We start from the raw sequence: 17,271 nt of genomic DNA on the forward strand, positions 1-17,271 counted from the left end.
CGAGGAATGTTGTCCAGCGCAGCATCCTGGGGGACAAAATTTGGGGGGTTTGGCGGTCCCAGGTGAACAATCCTAGCAGTGGCTTGTGATCTGTGTAAATCACAAAAGGGCGGCCGTAAAGGTAGTCGTGAAATTTTTTTATTCCCGCCACTATTGCCAGGGCTTCCTTATCTATCTGGGCATAATTTCTTTCTGTTTTGGACAGAGTTCTGGAATAATAGGCCACCGGGGCTTGAGTGCCATCGCTGTCTAAGTGGCTTAATACTGCCCCAATCCCGTATGGGGATGCGTCGCAGGCTATGCAGAGAGGTTTGTCCTCTCTATAGTGGGAGATGGTGGCGTTGCTGGATAGCATTTGTTTGAGTGCTTTGAAACTGTTGTCATGGACTGATGTCCACTCCCAGGCTGCCCCTTTGTCGAGCAATCTATGGAGAGGCTCTGCAATGGTTGCCTTTCCAGGTAGGAAGGCGTGATAAAAATTCAAAAGCCTGAGGAAAGCCTGGAGCTCTGTTTTATTTTTGGGTGTGGGGGTGGCTTTGATTGCGAGTATTTTAGAGTTAGTGAGGTGGATTCCTTGCGAATCAATTTTGTAGCCCAAAAAATCTGCGGATGGGACGCCTATGGAACATTTTTCTCTTTTGAGTTTTAACCCCGCTTTCCGAAATCTGGATAGTACCTCTTGCAGTCTGGTTGCTAAGTTGTTTTCTGATTCCCCTGCGATGAGCACATCATCGAAATAGGGGCAGACCCCTGGGATTCCCTTTAAGGTTTTTTCCATGACTTCCTGGAAGATACCAGGAGCCACTGAAATACCGAATTGAAGGCAGTTTACCTTAAAGGCGCCGCGGTGTGTAACAATGGTTTGAGCCTCAGCTGTTTCTTGGGTGACAGGAAGCTGAAGGAAAGCGTGCGCCAGGTCGAGTTTGGTGAATATTGAGCCAGAACCTATTTCAGAGAGCACGTCCCTAACTGCGGGGACTGGGTATGCATGGGGATTTAGTGCGCGGTTCAGAGTTGCCTTATAATCTGTGCATATTCTCACGTCCCCATTTGCTTTAACTGGTGTCACGATGGGTGTCTCCCAGGTTCCCCCATATGTTGGTTCTAGGACCCCGAGGCTGACTAAGCGATCTAATTCGGCCTCGATTTTTTGTTTCAGCGCGAAGGGGACCCTTCTTGCCTTAATGCGGATGGGACCCACCTCAGGTTTTAATTTGAGGTCGATAGGGGTGCTGGTATATTTGCCAAGCGTTCCGTCGAAGACATCGGCGAACGCTTGGCAGACCTGTTCTAGGGTTTGGGACTGTATGCGGTTGGTGCCCTCCAGGCGGATGCCCAGAGCCTCGAACCAGTCTAATCTGATGAGGCTGGTTCTGGGTGCCTCTGTGATCTGTACTGTTAAGTACCCAAGGAATTTTTTGTATTCTACTTTTAATTGTGCTTGTCCCTTTAATTGGATAGCGGCCCCCTGGAAGTCTGCAAGGAGAATTTTGGAGGGCTGTAGGGAAATACGGCGTCTGCTCTTAAACCCAATTTTTTTGAGGGTGTCCCATGACATTATCGAAACGGAGGACCCGGAGTCGACCTCCATTTCACAAGGCACCCCTTGAATCTTAACCCAGATCTTAATTTTGGGCTGTAAATGGTGGATGGTCAAGATTTTTTGTTTGGCCCGAATGGACAGCACTGAGGGCTGGGGATTTTCTTTGGCGGGGGAAGGGACCTTGGTCCTACCTGCCGGAATTTCCTCAAGCTCGTGGAGGGTTTCCCGGTTCAAGCTGCGGCACGCGGAGTGAATGTGCCTGGTCTTCCCACATCCGTGGCACTTGGCATTTCTGAAGCGGCATGTGGCTCTGGCATGAGCCCCGCCACAGCTGGCACACTTCGGTTTGGGGCCGGTGGAGGTGGGTCTTTGGCCTGGACCGGCTGGTTTGAATGGCCTGCGGTTCCTTCCATGGTCGGCGCTCATTTTGTTGATACGGGACATGATGTCGTCGACGCCGGCATAGGTCTCTGGTTGCTCGTTGTCCGGCTCCCAGGTGTGGTGGACTGACCCGGCCGGACTGCTTCTGAACACAGGGGAGCCCTCGCGGTGGCTGTCTTCGTAGGCCATGATCTCTAGTATGAGTTGAGCGAGGTCCATCGTGGCCTTGGCTACCAATTTCCGCTGGAGCCGCTCGTTGGAGAGACCGGCGATAACCTGGTCTCTGATGCGGTCTTCCAGGTCTGGAAATTGGCACCTGCGGGCGGCGTGACGTACCCCCGCGACGAAGGCTGTGGACGTTTCGCCGGGTTGCTGGCAGCGGTGGGCGAAGTGGAGGCGCCAATACAGCTCAGACCGATGGGGCATGAAGTGCTTGCTGAGGCGGTCGGTCAACACAGCGTAGGGGATGGTCGAGACGGGGTCTGGGCTGCAGAGTCCTACAGCGATGTCGTAAACGGCGGGCCCGCTGAGACAGAGAAGGGCTGCAGCTTTGTGGCGGTCCTCCGTTATCTTGTTGACAACAAGGTAGCCTTCAATTTGCCCCCAGTGCGACTCCAATCCCTCGGGATGGCGGACGTCGAATTCTCTGACGTGACCTAAATTTGCCATGGTCTGGGTCCACAGTACTGTTCAAGCTGCAGAAGGGTTCCTTTGCCCTCAAAGTGGCTTCAGCAGTGACTTGTCAGCGAGAGGGATCTGAACTCCTTCGCGGTGTGACTTAGCTCAGCAGGCAGCTCTATAATACCGGGATCCCACCTTCGTCGCCAGGTGAAATGTCTTTACAAAGACAAGAGTGAGACCGTAGGCAAGGTTCATAAGTTTATTCGGTTCAGCTCCAGGCAGCTGAGTGTCAAAACAATCCCGGATTATATAGTGAACTGTCAAACATTACAACCAATCAGGTAACAGTAACTTTCCCGCCGCTTGGTCAGCAGCCAATCGGCAAGCGGCATTCTGACAGCTCGATGGCTGTCGGGGAATTCCTCTCAGTTGAGCGCTTGGCTCAGTTCGGAGGACCAGATTGTGGACTGCGGATTTTGACAGTTCCGGGAACTGTCAAATCCGGCGCGTGCGTGTTTGGTCCCGGCAGCTCGTTTGACAGCTGTCATCGGTAATGGCGGCCGGCGGGGCGGCGCGCATGCGCTGTTGCTTTTGGCAGCCATTTGACAGCTGTCAACTGTCAAAAGTCTGCCGGGCCGGTGCTTTATTTGTTGTTTGGACTCCCCGGGTTTCCTGATATGATTCACCACCGATCTGTGTTCATTTCGCCGGGACCTGAAAACCTGGTTTTTCGATCTATCAGGCCTGGACTGAAGGGGTTTTAGCTTTTTAAATATTGTTTTAATTGGGCTTAATTAATTTAATGTATTTTAATTCTATATTATTTTTATATTGTATTTTATGCTGCCCTGTAAATCGCCCTGAGTCCTTTGGGAATAGGGCGGTATAGAAATTTAATTAAATAAATAAATAAATAAATACTTTGTTGAATGCCTTACTGAAATCTAAGTATACTATGTCCAGAGCATTTTCCTGGTCTACTAATTTGGTCACTTTATCAAAAAATGAAATAAGATTGGTTTGGCCTGACCTGTTTTTAACAAACCCATGCTGGCTACCGGTTATAACTGTTTGCTTCTAGTTCTTCGCAGATGTTTTTTTGACTAACTTTTGTATTGATGTTAGACTGATTGGTCTGTCATTTCCTGGGTTTTTTTTCCCCTTTCTTGAAGATGGGAACCACATCAACTACATCAGATAGAAGTGGCAGTCTCCTGGAAGAAAGGATCTTTTGTTAATTTGTAGGTAGAATCAATAAAGGATAATATTTGTAGATCAGGGTTGAAATGAGGGATCATCGCTGCTCTCTGAGCTTGCTTGTTTCGGCACTGTTGATGTTATTTAGTTCGGGTAATGAAACATCTGCAGAAAACAAGGAAGTGCAGATACCACCAGATATCCCTCAGTAGGTGGAATCTTTGTCATTCTGAAAGCAATGTTTTCTTTGGCCAATTTCAATCTTTTTGTCAAGTGTAATTTCTAATCTTTTGCCTTGGAAGTGGCTGTGAGGATGGGAGGAACAAGGTATGATTGAATTGGAAAGAAAGGTTTAATTACCTTCCCACAGTGCAAAGAGGCTGGAGGGCTAGAAAGTCCTTTAGCTTAATCCAGCACAATTTTTTCCCCCAACATCACTACTGTGCCTTTTGCATATTTATCTTATGCCACCATGTAATATTAAAAAAAAATGAATAAATGGTTAATATTTTTCTTCTTGGCCTGGCTTCTTATTGCAGTTGAAACGATCAAATGTCATGAATAAAAGGGCTTTGATGAATATTTGGTTCGATATTCAGTCTGCTTTCTGTATGATTCAAAATGGCTTTAAAATGCCTCTTTTCATTCCGTTGTTCCTGCACTTCATTATGCTTTATACATTTCATTTTACTTGGTTTATTCATTCCCCTTTTTGTTGTTATTGTGGTGTAGTGGTTTTATTACTGCAGATGTGCAAAAGAAACTGAAAACAAAAGGAATAAAGTTTCTTAAAAAGCATTGCCTGTTATATCATGTCTCGATGCATGAATGAAACATACATCTTGGCTACATACTGCATACCACCAAATTACCAAATTGAAAATTTTGTTTAGTGTATATTTGTGATATATGACTGCAATCTTTCCTTTACTCACCTGAAAGTAAGTCTCAAGAGTGTGGAGAACATTGCAGCTATCCATTATGAGCATTCACAGATCACATGTTTGAACTGGATTATTTGATGATCTATAACATGCAGCTGGTTGTAAATCTGTCAACCATGCTCCATCATGAAAGAAGCACTAATGCATTTAAGGAACCGTCTATTTGTTCATGAATAAGCTGGCTCTTTTTGTGCCCTGGGGTTTCTATCATAATGACAAACAGCCTTGCTAGGGAATAGCTAGGGAAATGTGGTGTGCTTTTCTTGGCTTTATTATTATGCTTTTAATTAATTTTAATTGCATTTTAATTACATCATTAATTTTGGTTATTCTTGAATGCCAGAAATAAACAAATAGACTTTATGTTTTTTTGGATTTAAGACATTTGATGCAATTTCCTTGGTGAATCTAGGCTGGGTTCATCTGGATTTTTAAAAAAATAGGATTAGATTAAATATAGGATGGTTAGTGAGGGCTATTGAAAAGAAAAGACCAAATTTTAATAAGAATTTTCACATGAAAAACAAAGCCTGTTGCAGATTGTTCCTGGGATGGCATTTCCTAGCCAAAACAATGATTCATTAGAAGAGTCAAAGCTATACTACAAAGCTCCTAAACATGTTAGATTAAATAGTCAAAATCTTACAACCTCCCCACCCCATTATCTCCCTCCCTCCCTTCTTTCCTCCCTCCCTCCCTCCCTCCCTCCCTCCCTCCCTCCCTCCCTGGCAATTCACTTGGATGTGACTCAGTATAGACAATTAAAACACAAAATAATGTTCAATATAATTCAATCATTAAAAACAATTTAAACAATTCAAAAAAATAGATGGGGTATCTTTATAGTGAACTCTAAACTTTTGCAGCCATTTAATGGCCTACAAGGGTCCATTTCCTAGTCAGATGGCAAAACAAAGTTTTGAGGGCTTTCTGGAAAATCATTTCTTCCTCCCTCTTTTATGAATAGTTGGCAACCTTCTCAAGCAGCAGACACAAAGCAACAGTGTCAGACCTTCCACTATTCCTCTTCAGTCTGTCAGTTTTATTCTCCTTGTGGTCAACTTGCTAACCAACAACCAGCCAACCAACCTGTATTGTGAAAAAGTGATAAATTGTTTAGGAAGTACAAGTAGTCTTCAACTTATAACAGTTTATTTAATGATCACTCAGGCACGGAAAAAGTGATTTAGACTGTTTTTCACTCTTATGACCATTGCAGCATCCCCATGATCACAAGATCAAAATTCAGATGTTTGGCAACTGACTCATAACAACACAGCCAAAGAACCCACTTACAGCAACAAAGCCAGCAACCCACACCCCCCCACCAATATTTATAGAGAGACGGCAGCTCCGATCACACTTTGCTCGCACAAGCACGAAGCCAAAGACACCAGCCTGAAGATGACGAGTGGGACCTCGTTGAAATGTCGCCAAGACACCCTCAATCTTACATGGGAAAGACCTGAATACACCAAGACACACACACACACAAACACACATATATATGTATATATATATATGTGTGTGTGTGTGTGTGTTAAGTATTTGTCAAGGCTTTTTGAATGCACCTTGCTAATTAACTCTTTCTTTCCTGCTTTGGCCTGACCCAAGGCTTATTCACAGGATGTAGTCAACTTATGACAGCTCATTATTTGTGTAAATTATTCAAATTGCTAATAAAGAATTTGGGAGGCTGAGATGATCATTTCGAACTTCTTATGTTCTCATCAGTCAGTCATACCCTTTATCTGAGATTATATATATATATATATATATATATATATATATATTTGAAACATATCTTCCCTTGCAGAAAAAAGCTAACAGAGCGAGAGGGACCTTGTGGCTTAGAGGCAAATAACACTGCCTTGTATGCAATTAGCCCAGGTTCGAATCTCAGAAGGGTATAGCTGGCTGAGGACGACTAAGGAGTCAGAAATGCATCTCAGTTTCCCTTTAATTCTTTGTTAGTAATTTACACAAATATATATATATATATATATATATATATATATATATATATATATATATATATACATACACACACACACACATATATACACATATACACATATGTGGATATATATTGCTCAAAAAAATAAAGGGAACACAACACAATGTACTGTATTTAATAGTAGGATGTCTTATCTTGTGTTCCCTTTATTTTTTAAGCAGTATATATATGTGTGTGTGTGTAAAGGAAACAGACCACATACTGCTTTTTAAACCCCTCAAGTAGCATTTGGAATGGTTCATTCTCTCTGTTAAAGACAGCTACATTAATCCTTGATACATTTACATTTTAATCCTTGTTGTATCATACAACCAACAGAGCATTAGTTGCAAATAATTTGGGTTCTCGGCCAATGAAACAGCAGTGCCTGACAATATGCATTCATGTTCTCAACCAGAAAAACCTTTAGCATCATCACAAGAATTCATTATGCATTTGTCCACAAATACATTAAATACCCAAAGGGCTATCATTTAGTTTTGTCTTATTCCCTGATCAACGCTGAACTATCCCTAAGCATTTCAATTATTCCCATGTGTGATTGGCCTGAAAATAGGCAGCTGGGGAAATAAAGGGACTAAGGGAAATTTGTGGAAGAAAGATTACTTGTGAGTAAACCAGAAATAAAAGGGAGAATGTACTGTATATTGCCTTCTTCCTGCAGCAATTTGCTAGGATTTCATTTCTGAAGTCATCAAGGAAAGAGGGGAAGCTTGGAGGCAGGGTGGAGAGGTGCAAAGGATTCAGAAGTATTTGCAGCTTGGTCAACAGGAAGAGAACAAAGTTGAGAGTATGATCTGCAAGGAAATGTTCCAGACGACCTGCAGAGGAAGGATCAGGACTTGATAATCCAAAGGGGGAAATATAAGCTAGATTCAGATAAGGAAACTTAAATGAGAGCTGGTCCAAGAGAATGGCTCAAACATTCAGGAAGGGAATAAGAGAAGCTGCTACGTGAGACTTTTGTGGTGACAGCTATTGCTGTGGGCATTTGGCAAGGGAGACGGAAGAACTTCCATCTCAACCAAATGATTATATATCTATACATCTATATCTAATCTATATATCACACACACACACACACACACACACACACACATACTGTGCTTTTGAAATGTGCCGTGCTTTTAGCAAGATTGCTCAGACTGTAGTATATAAACTACTAGCTCTGAGCCAGCCTCTGTGCATGATGCAGGGAGATTCACCCCACTGAGTTCAGTAGTTTGAATGCTGTTTAAACTTATTGTATCTGTCTGTATAGCTGCAGGGTTATGGTTCTTCTAATGCAAATGGTAAAGTTGTTCTTTCTGTTCATCATTAGTGATTGATTATTTTTCCTGTTGAATGTGCAGGATTGGGAGAGTCACCCCTTAGAGACCCCATTGCTGGTTGCAGACTTCTCTTTTTAAAGAGAATTGGGAAAAAAAGCTGGATGGGATTCTGCTGGAAGATCTCATGGGGAGTCAACTCTCAAACCTCCACTATTCCAGATGCTATTTGATTTCAACCTTTAGCATTCCAGTTGACTATCTTGTTTTTTTTTATGCTGTTTCAACAAGGCAAGTTATCACAGAACTGTTCAACTTCTGCTTCCTGTGCATTTGTCCATCCTCTGTTGTTTTGCATCTACACTGAGAGCTGCACCAAAGACAAATTATTTGCGTGCCTAATCACACTTGGCCAAATAAAGTATTCGATTTCAGTAGTTCTGTTCTATTTTTTTCTATTCTCTAATATTATTTGATTTGCCTCGGTTTCAATTGGGAGATGAAATTTCTGCATTGATTCTTTATTCACTCACACATCTATTATTACCTTACCTGTTTGGATGTTTACAGTATTTTTTCAATTTTCTTCTGAGATTTGATGTCAGAATTTTGCGTAGAGAAGAAGCGGAGATAACTATCCAATAGATAATAAGAATTTAAGCAGTCCCTCACTGGATCGAATCCTTGCCTATCTAGTCTAGCGGTCTTTTCTCATAGTTGCCAACTAATTGCACAAGGAAGCCCAGTAGTTTTCTAGTGGAAACTGCACAAGGGTAGCCTACTAGGTCTCCTAATTAACATTTTAATGACCCTTGGATAATGACTTGTGTAGAGAGTTTCTGAATCAAACACACTGGAACTTATGGAACAGTAGCACAGACATGTTTGGAGAGCCTTGGAAATTCTGTTATAAAAGCTGTACCTTTCAGCTCTTGATTGAAACCCAGGATATGTCTACTCCCAGGTGATTTTCTCCAGAATTTTAAAAGATATTTGATTATTTATATGTTGAGGAATAAGAACAGATCTGGAAAACAATGAAATACAGGCTGAAATTAGTTGGGATAGATTTTCCATAGGAAAGAGGGCTTGATTTACATTTATTGGAAGCACTGTAACCAGGATAGCTTTGTGTAACAATATATTATTATGAACTTGGTAATAGAATGTTAGGCATATGTGATTTCCCTGATTGCAAAGAAATTTGCTATAAAGGACATTGCTTCAAGAGTAAATGACATGCAAATTGCTGACAAGTATTTGACAGTGCCTGCTGTGCTAATAAATGCAGTAGGCAGCATAATTGGGAGAGTTGTTGAATTATCTTAATCAAAAATGTTAAAGAAGCAGGGATAACCCCCCTCCTCTCTCCATTACGAATGGTGTAATTAAGTAAGCATTATTAATTACAAGCTACAGGAGAGGGATAATGTAATTATTCCTGTCTTCTATTTAAGTGGGCGGGTGAGTGTATTCGCAGCCTGAGCCAAAGAGCGTCATTTACGTAAATTTACAATGAATGCAAGAACCTGTTATCTTAATACAAAGCTTGCTGTAGAGACTATGATCTTGGCATCAGAATACTTTCAGACTGTTCTGTGAATGAAAAGCAACTTTGGGAATCAAATGTTAACATCTGCTGGTGGTGTTCTGCTTGAGTTTGTGTCTCCCTAAGCAGAACTTGGATTTTTATGAAATTTTAAGTCACAAGAAATCTTCCTGAGGAAATCTATTTTTTTAATCTGATTTAAGTTGGAAATGGTGACCCAGAATTAAGTTCAAAAGCTCATTTTAAACTCTTTGAAGACTGAATCTTTGTTAGTGTTCCATATCTCCGAGGGTCAAGTTCTAGACTCGATGGGGCACTGGAAAAAAGGTAGCAGGTACAATGAAAGAAATCTATCTTTGAACAGTAAAATCAAATGTTACTCAGCAAGCAGCTGTTCAATAGCATGCTCTCCTGCAGTCTCCCAGCTGGCTGCCCTATCAATTCCGAGCATTCCTCTTTCACCTCAGTCAGATTTTACAGCCCCAACTGGAATTCATCTTGACTCTGATTTCCTCTTTGATGATTTCTGAGTTCAGATCAAGGGTCCTTAAATGCCTCATAACACAAATGAAAACATCTCACTTCAGTGATTGGTGTATCATAACTTCCCCCAAAATATATAAATTGTTCAATTGACACTTGAGGCTGTAACTACAAAAAAAGAAGTCATGTTTCACTATGCTTATACTGTATTTTATTTCTCAGAGTTGTCTTGTCTTAAAAATAAAATGGTAGCCTTTGTTATATATCTTCTAAGATCTTTTTTAAAAGGTTCTGTTTAAAACACAAGAGCCAGTTTGGTCTGGTAATTAAGGCATTAGGCTAGAAACTGGAAAGACATAAATTCTAGTTCTGCCATAGGCCAAAGCCAGTGGGTGACCTTGGGCCAGCCATTTTTTCTCAGTGCTAGGAACTAGACAATGACAAACCATTTCTGAAAAATCTTGCAAAGAAAACTGCAGGCACTTGTCTGTGAATGGGAAAAAAATATTAAGGCACATATGGATAATGTGCTGCCTGCATGTAGTCACTGGAGACCTTCAACATGGCCCACTGTTAATCTTGAAGTGATTTCCTTATGATTAAATTTTGCCCGATTTGTTGTGGTTTTCCTGGAGCAAAACAGAGCATGAGAATTTATGCCCACACTCAGACCTCCTTTGATTCTCACCATGTGATATCTTTACAGGCACAACTGAGTTATCATCCAACCAGCATTCTGGTAGGGTACCTGGAGAAGTATATAAATAGGAACAAGATATATGGAGAGAAACATGTCATTTAAACCTCCTGTGCATCTCCATATCTACAGTATCAACAACTTAACAAATTTAAGCTTCATCGAGCTGTGGACCACAGAGGCAAGCAGATTGTCTACTACTGATTTAAGGATAGTATTAAACCCGCTGAAAATTTACCTCTGCACTAAAAAGATTCAAAACTGGCAAGAAAACTTTAAAACCTGTGGCCTGTACCAGTGCATAGATGCAAATAGGATGTTTATTTAAAACTGAGCTGCCATATACTCACATAATCCCTTGCTTTTCCAAAATGTTTTCTGCATTGTTAGAGGGCAGGAAAGAATTGGAAGTCTATTAAACCAGTGACCTTTTTTCCTGTTCAAGAGGAAGATACTAATTTGGTGTCTTTAAACAAAAAGAAACAGAAATCTTTTGGGCTGTCTTTTGGTCAAAACTTTAATACGGTGCTCTGATGTTTTTCATGAAACAGATTTGTTGTCCATTAAGAAACTCTCTAGCTTACATCCCGACAAGGGAATCACTATTCTAAGTTAAAATGAACCTTGTTTTTAATATAAGTGGTTAACTTCACAATCACATACACCAGAAGTTGGCAACAAAGTGCCTAAAAGTAGTATGGCTTCCACTAGTGCCTTAAAAAAATAAGTCATGTGGCCTTCCAAGGGTGCTAATTCTGGCTGCACAAGACCAAGTCTTAAAAATAAATACACATACAGCCAGAACTGAGAAGATAGCAACAAGCAGCAAATGTTTTCTCTACAAACATGGAAAGCAATAATTGACCATCTCATTTGCTGCTGTAAAAAGATCTCACCAGCTGACTAAAACAATGACAAAGTAGCAACAAAGGTACATTGGACTATCTGCAAGAAATACCACTTCCCTACAAGCAAGAACTACTGGGACCACAAAATAGACAAAGTAATGATCCAAGGCCTGAAGACTAAAACATATAAAGAATGGCTGCAGGACTTGGGTTTGGCTAGTCTAAAGAAAAAAAGAAATAAGGGTGACATGATATCAGTATTCCAGTATTTGAGGGGCTACCACAAAGAAGAGGAGGTCAAATTATTCTCCAAAGCACCAGAGGGCAGGACAAGAAACAATGGTTGGAAAATGATCAAAGAGAGAAGCAACCTGGAATTAAGGAGAAACTTCCTAACAGTGGGGACAATTAACCAGTGGAACAGCTTGCCTTCAGAAGTTGTGGGTGCTCCATCACTGGAGGTCTTTAAGAAGAGACTAAACAGTCACTTGTCTGAGATTGTATAGGTTCCTCTGCTTGAGTGAGGGGCTAGACTAGAAGACCTCAAAGGTCCCATTCTATTCTATTCTATTCTATTCTATTCTATTCTATTCTATTCTATTCTATTCTATTCTATTCTATTCTATTCTATTCTATTCTTGTAAAATATATTTATTGACTCAATATTTGGCACTGACATCTTTTAAAACATCTCCTTACATAGACTTAGGGGGTGGTCTCGGTGCAGCTCCTGCTGGCCTGAATTGGGGAGGAGGAGTGTGGTCCTTCCGGGCCTTATGGGATCGGTTCCTCACCACCTTGCTGTGGATAGCACAGCTAACACAATAGTGAAGCTTCACATAGAATTTGGGTAGCACATAGGAATCAAAGACACTGGCTTCAGAGATATCTTAGACTGCAGCTGCTTCTACAATATTTCGGATGACAAACTTCTTAATAGCTTTATCCTTGGGGACACAACTGGCAAAGTTGGTACAATGTATAGGGTGAACATGTTCTCAGCCCTTCTTGGCACGGCCATTGTTTCTTCTCTTCCTTGTCATTTTGATGGTGAGGAGGTGAAAGAGCCTATTCTATTCTATTCTATTCTATTCTATTCTATTCTATTCTATTCTATTCTATTCTATTCTATTCTATTCTATTCTATTCTATTCTATTCTATTCTATTCTATTCTATTCTATTCTATTCTATTCTATTAGAAAATGAAGAAACTAAAGTGCTTTGAGAGTTTAGAATTCAAATAGACAAATATCTGCCACAAAACAGCCCAAACTTATTTTCAATAAAAAATGTCAATGAAAAAGATAAAAATGCAACTAAAAGTAAAATGATTGTGACAAAAGAAAGCAAAAATAATACCAAATAGTAATAGGCACCCTGGGTGCAATTCCAAAAGATTCTGGAGCATCATTTGAACACTATTGGCATTGACAAAATTGCCATCAGTCAGTTGCAGAAGGCAGCTTTACCTGGAACAGCTTACATCCTGCAATGAAAAATTCATCAAGGCCAACTCGCCATGGCCAACTCATCACAGGCTAACTTACTGTGTGACAAAATTTACACTAATATCAAACAAATGGTGGACTAAAATCACTAAAGAAAGGATGCAAAAGGGGGGACAGAATGAAATGTGAATGGCAAAAAATTAAATATTTTTTACTTATTTTAAATTATTAAATAGAATTGTTAAATTGTCCTGTAGCAAGTGGGCCCATAGAGAGTTGGCCACAGCGAGTTGGCTGTGGCAAGTTGTCCTACTTCACTGCAATGCTACCTTTCCTATGATTAAACAAAAACATCTGCCTATCCCAGGTCCTTAGGGAGCACTTGATGGGTGGACAAAAATGCCAAATCCAGTCTAAAAATCTGGCTTATTATGTGATCAACCATAATAATTTAATTGAATCTATTCTAGAAAGCAATAAGAATCTAGGGCAAGAAAAAAGTGCACATATATATATTAAAGTGAATAATTTAAACTCTTACCCATAATTAATAGAATTTAGAAGGCATCCTTCACTGCTCTAATCATAGCTCCAAATGTGCTAATTAGAGCCCCTTGGGTGCACATCAAACAGAGCAGGTGTTGAGCAGGAGATCCTCTTTTTAACAAGAGATACTGCTGTCACTGGATTCCCCCTCCCCATTTCTCCTCACAGTTAGTAAATGTTCTTCCAGCTAAACTAGATTTGACAGTAAAATGTAGTTTATTGTTATTCATTATAATTATATTTCTTCTTATTACCTTATTAAGAAAGCTTTGATCATGAATTTGAGGAAGTCAATGGATACAGAGAGTGAGGAGGGATTGCTTGACTATATGCAGAAAGCATTACAATTATAAGGGTTAAAAGGAGTATATTTATTTATTAAACAATAAAGGGGTGGTGTGTGGTTTTCCTTGATGAAGGGGGGGGTAATGAAAAGGAGATAACCAGAGTATCTAACCAAATATTTTTCTCCAAAACTATATTAGAAGTATTTTCTTTTCTGAAAGGGTCATTAATTTTCATGGGTTAAAAAGACCAGTTTTCTTTGTTTGATTCCCCTGGTTCTAGGAATCTTCCATCTTTAATCCTTAATAATGTTGCACTTTTCCATGCCAGACTAGTGTGCAGTTGGGGGGTCCACTTGAACTCGGAGGTCCTGCTCAAAGAGCAGATGGAAGCTGTGGCCAAGAGGATCATCTTGTGCACTAGCTGTGCCTCTTCCTAGACTGGGAGGCACTTCAGATAGTCACTTATACATCTTGATTGAGTTAAAGTAACATGCTGTATATAGAGCTGCTATTGCAGTTTACTTGGAGACTACAGACGGTCCCGGATGCAGTAGTGCAGGCAGTAATGGTAAGGTATGAACACATCTCTACTGCTTGGTGAGCTGCACTGGTTGCCAGTTGGCTTCCAGGTGCAATTCAAAGGTCTAGCTATCAAATCATCATACCCTGAATGGCAGGGCCTGGTTACTTGAGGGACTGACTGTCTCCATATGCTTCAACCTTCCTGGTGATGTCAGCTAGGTTAGGTATGCTCCTGGTTCTGTCAGTTAAGCAGTGTCATTTGGGGGACTAGGAAGAAGGTCTTCTTGATGATGACTCCTTCCCTGTGGCATGATAGCCTTCCAACATTCAATGTGTTCCCACTCTTTTGACTTTCTGCAAACTATTAAAGACCTAATGGTTTTCCCAGACCTTGGATTAGTATGGCGGATGAGCCCTTTTTGTTTGGAGTTTGTGGTTTGATCTTTTGGGTTCTGTTCTCTGGTCAATTGTCTTCTTTATCCTGAGATGCTTTGATTTTAGGTGGCAGGTCTGGTGGAAGGGGTATGCTACCCAGAGTTACTATGGAATTGTGTGTTCTTAGAACTGACCTTGAGCCAGACATCCTAGAATGTGAAGTGAAGTGGGCCTTAGAAAAACTGAGCAACAACAAAGCCAGTGGAAATGACAGTATTCCAGCTGAGCTGTTCAAAATCTTACAAGACGATGCAGTAAAAGTGCTACACTCAATTTGCCAGCAAATTTGGAAAACTCAACAGTGGCCACAGGATTGGAAAAGATCAGTTTACATTCCAATTCCAAAGAAAGGCAGTGCCAAAGAATTTTCAAACTATTGCACCATTGCACTCATTTCACATGCTTGTAAAGTTATGCTTAAAATCCTACAAGCTAGACTCCAGCAGTATGTGGATCGAGAACTTCCAGAAGTACAGGCAGGATTTCGAAGAGGCAGAGGAACTAGAGATCAAATTGCCAACATACGCTGGATCATGGAGAAAGCTAGGGAGTTCCAGAAAAAAACATCTACTTCTGCTTCATTGACTATGCTAAAGCATTTCATTGTGTGGATCACAACAAACTGTGGCAAGTTCTTAAAAAGATGGGAGTACCAGACCATCTTATTTGTCTCTTGAGAAACCTATATGCAGGTCAAGAAGCAACAGTGAGAACTGGACATGGAACCACAGATTGGTTCAAAATTGGGAAAGGAGTCCGGCAAGGCTGTATACTGTTGCCCTGCCTCTTTAACTTATATGCAGAGCAGATCATGAGAAAGGCAGGGCTAGATGAATCAAAATTTGGAATTATGATTGCCGGGAGAAATATCAACAACCTAAGATATGCAGATGATACCACTCTAATGGCAGAAAGTGAAGAAGAACTAAAGAGCCTCTTGCTGTGGGTGAAGAAGGAGAGTGCAGAAGTTGGGTTGAACCTTAACATTAAGAAAACCAAGATCATGGCATCCAGCCCTCTCAATTCCTGGCAAAAAGATGGGGAAGAAATGGAGACAGTCACAGATTTTATTTTCCTGGCTCCAAGATCACTGGGGACTGTAGCCAAGAAATTAAAAGATGCTTGCTCCTGGGGAGGAAAGCCATGGCAAATCTAGACAGCACACTAAAAAGCAGAGACATCACCTGTCAACAAAAGTGCATATAGTCAAGGCTATGGTCTTCCCAGTTGCAATGTATGGCAGTGAAAGTTGGACCATAAGAAAGGCTGAGCACCAAAGAATTGAGGCCTTTGAACTATGGTGCTGGAGAAGACTCCTGCGAGTCCCTTGGATGGAAAGGCAATCAAACCGGTCAGTCCTAGAGGAGATCAACCCTGACTGCTCTTTAGAAGGCCAGATCCTGAAGTTGAAACTCAAATACTTTGGCCACCTAATGAGAAGGAAGGACTCACTGGAGAAGAGTCTAATGCTGGGAAAAATTGAGGGCAAGAGAAGAAGGGGATGACAGAGAATGAGGTGGCTGGATGGAGTCACTGAAGCAATAGGCATGAGCCTAAATGGACTCCAGAAGATGGTAGAGGACAGGAAGGGCTGGAGGAACATTTCCCATGGGGTCGCGATGGGTCAGACACGACTTTGCAGCTAACAACAGCAGAATTGAAATAAGACATAAAATAAAAGTATTGCTTATAACTCTCTTTTTTTTTCCTTTCCTTCCTTTCCTAACAGAAAGAATTTTCTGTATTTCCAGACCTATCAATTTCCTGAATGAATGAGAGAGATAGACATTAGTGGGTAGGAATTTGGAAAAGGTTTCAGAAAATATTCACTCCCAGCATCTGTCACCATTAATCTGATTCTTCCTTTTCTCAGGATTAGAAGTCTTATGGGCTAAATATTAGCTTCCAAAGTGCAGCTCACAGGTATAAATCCTAAGGAATGGAATGCTGAACTACATAAAAAAGGGAAGAAGCATGACAAATATCACAGAAAGTATCTATAAAGTGTTCCATCAATGATTGTGTGTATGCATTGTTTTCCTAATTGATAACTTCATATGTGTTAGCTCTCTCAATGTGTGTGTGTTTCTATTCTCTCCTTAGGCCTGTTGATATTTCTTTATATGTGTGCACTGGGAAGAACTTTATATGCTCTCCTCTTGGTCATGTGACCAAGAAGGATGAAGGAAGGGACTTAGAATGGAGTAATTAACAGCATTCCAAGTCACTACTCAATTACTTCTCTCATAGAAATGCATCAGTGTTTTTTTTATAACCAGTGTTAGCACTTTCTACTGTGACTGAATCTCCAATGCACTCAGCTAGCCTAGAAAATAATTTTTAAGCTAAGCACAAAGTGTTCCTAGTGTAATGTTAATTCTCACTGATATGTTGTGTGTATCTATATCATCTCTCTCTCATCTATCTGTCTGTGTAATATCTACATTTTGTGTGATGTATCTTTAGGTAGTATGCAAAATTATA

General features: G+C 40.8%; 1 pseudogene across 1 annotated transcript; it reads right to left on the bottom strand.

Moving 5' to 3' along the window:
- Positions 1-12,221: 12,221 nt before the first annotated feature.
- On the bottom strand, positions 12,222-12,591 carry LOC310631739 (small ribosomal subunit protein eS26-like; annotated as a pseudogene). Its single transcript has one exon. The product of its transcript is annotated as a small ribosomal subunit protein eS26-like (transcript).
- Positions 12,592-17,271: the final 4,680 nt, after the last annotated feature.

Source organism: Vipera ursinii, assembly GCF_947247035.1.
Source record: "Vipera ursinii genome assembly, chromosome: 1".
Classification (NCBI taxonomy): Eukaryota; Metazoa; Chordata; class Lepidosauria; order Squamata; family Viperidae; genus Vipera; species Vipera ursinii.